At 62.4% G+C, this 2,500-nt stretch overlaps 1 non-coding gene across 1 annotated transcript; it reads right to left on the bottom strand.

Annotated features, from left to right (window-relative positions):
* Positions 1-405: 405 nt before the first annotated feature.
* On the bottom strand, positions 406-559 carry LOC140473984 (5.8S ribosomal RNA). The gene has a single exon (XR_011958756.1). It is a non-coding gene; the product is annotated as a 5.8S ribosomal RNA (ribosomal RNA).
* Between the last annotated feature and the right edge of the window lie 1,941 nt (positions 560-2,500).

Genomic DNA, 2,500 nt, shown 5'->3' with positions numbered 1-2,500 from the left:
CTTCACTCTTTCCACTGCCAGCCAACCGAGAGACGGACCCAATGCGGACGTGCAGAGCTTAGGCAGACCCCCCACTGGAGGCTCAACACTTCGTGGCAGCTCCGTGTCCCAGAGACCAGGAGGGTTGGCACACACACACAGTGTGAACCACCGACAGCCATTCTGGGACCGGTGACAGCCGTGCTGGCCCCACTGCCACGACACAGACGGACGCCAGGCCGCGCTCCCCGGCGGGGGGATGGCGTCGAGCCTGACGAACGGAATGTGCAGGGTGGGGGGGAAAGGCCAAGCGCTCCGACGCCGGAGGGCTCCGGAGTCTGAACTTAGGGGGACAAAGAGGACGGGTCCTCTGCGACACCCCAGCCGCGCTCTCGCCAGCCAAGGCGAGTGCGATTGATTGCCAAACGACCCTCAGACAGGCGTGGCCCCGGGAAGAACCCGGGGCCGCAAAGTGCGTTCAAAGTGTCGATGATCAATGTGTCCTGCAATTCACATTAATTCTCGCAGCTAGCTGCGTTCGTCATCGACGCACGAGCCGAGTGATCCACCGTCAAGAGTTGTCTGAGTTTGTTTTAGGTCTCTCCCTCGCCAGAGGAAAGCGACCCGGACCGCACATACGCTCCCCACCTTGAGCTACAGCCACCTGCACGCCGGCGTGCGGGCGGAGCAGGGTGGCGTGAAGCGATGGGGAGCACCATCCTGGTGCGGCCCGCAGAAACATACGTCTATTGGGGGGAGGAGGACAGGGCGCCCAAGAGGCGATGCGTGCCCCAACGCACCGCAGCGACGGAGGCAGGATCACCGCCACCATGTCGCCCGCCTAGTATCACGAGGCGTGCAGCAGCTTTGCCCTAGGAAAAGCAGAGGCGGGAACGGGCACCGGCCATCGGTTCGGCAGCGTCACTGACGCGTGCACGTGGCGGCGTGTCGGCGAGCGGACTTCCTGCGAGGAGGCGGGGGCGGCACTCGCCCGAGCAGACGCCCGCCCGGCCCAGCCACCGCCGAGGTGGACTGGGAGTCGCGGCAACGGCTCGTCATACTCGTTCCCACACTCACAGCGCAGCTTGCCCGCAAGCCACCGACCACCGATCGACGCCAGGCGCCCCGACCGAGAGCGGGATCGCTCGTTCGCCCTGCTGGCAGTTCGCTGGGGATCACTACTGCACGGAGCTCGGAGACCGACGGGCGGCAACTCGAGAGTCTTTAAACCACCACCCCCATCCCGCAAGTGCAAAGAGGCTGTATACGCACAGACGGGTGAGGGGAATAGGTACCCCGTCGGGTTTGAAGGGAGCGTGACTAGATAGCAACGATGTAAACCCAGCCGATTTGGGAGCGAAAGACCGGCGCCTGCATCACCGGCTTCGTTTCCCGTGGCTGGAGAGTACACCGAAACCCTCCGTCTGTCGCGAGCTCCCGACGACGCGGTGCCGCCAAGCAGCAGGGCCGGACCTGGTGTGGCTCCCCTCGTCGATCACAGACCGGTCGGCACTACTGACGAGACGGTGGAACGGGCTTCGCCCCTTGTGACGAAGGGTGATGCGAACCCGCCCGCCCGCGTGCGTTCGGGGTGGACTCGGCAAACGGAGATTTGAAATCGGAAAGTGTCCTCCTGCCCCGCGCAGGTAGGCGCCCAACAGTTGTGGGGGGTTTGGCGGTGACCACGGCTGCAGGGCCTGCTACCCCGACGAGCTCTCCTGCTGGCCCCGAAACCACCCTCGCGAGACAAGTTGAAACGGAAACGGGCGTACCCCCAAGCCGACGATCCTTTCTTATTTGTTACTTTTTTTTTCACTTGCTCGAGTTGTGGGGATTTGGCGGTGACCACGGCTGCAGGGCCTGCTACCCCGACGAGCTCTCCTGCTGGCCCCGAAACCACCCTCGCGAGACAAGTTGAAACGGAAACGGGCGTACCCCCAAGCCGACAGAGATCCTTTCTTATTTGTTACTTTTTTTTTTCACTTGCTCGAGTTGTGGGGGTTTGGCGGTGACCACGGCTGCAGGGCCTGCTACCCCGACGAGCTCTCCTGCTGGCCCCGAAACCACCCTCGCGAGACAAGTTGAAACGGAAACGGGCGTACCCCCAAGCCGACGATCCTTTCTTATTTGTTACTTTTTTTTTCACTTGCTCGAGTTGTGGGGGTTTGGCGGTGACCACGGCTGCAGGGCCTGCTACCCCGACGAGCTCTCCTGCTGGCCCCGAAACCACCCTCGCGAGACAAGTTGAAACGGAAACGGGCGTACCCCCAAGCCGACGATCCTTTCTTATTTGTTACTTTTTTTTTTCACTTGCTCGAGTTGTGGGGGTTTGGCGGTGACCACGGCTGCAGGGCCTGCTACCCCGACGAGCTCTCCTGCTGGCCCCGAAACCACCCTCGCGAGACAAGTTGAAACGGAAACGGGCGTACCCCCAAGCCGACAGAGATGCTTTCGCTCCTGTTACTTTTTTTTTCACTTGCTCGAGTTGTGGGGGTTTGGCGGTGACCACGGCTGCAGGGCC

This window comes from Chiloscyllium punctatum, unplaced genomic scaffold (genome assembly GCF_047496795.1).
Source record: "Chiloscyllium punctatum isolate Juve2018m unplaced genomic scaffold, sChiPun1.3 scaffold_800, whole genome shotgun sequence".
In the NCBI taxonomy this organism is placed as follows: domain Eukaryota; kingdom Metazoa; phylum Chordata; class Chondrichthyes; order Orectolobiformes; family Hemiscylliidae; genus Chiloscyllium; species Chiloscyllium punctatum.
Note: the sequence above shows the minus strand (reverse complement) of the source record. Positions and strands in the feature narration are given on the sequence as shown.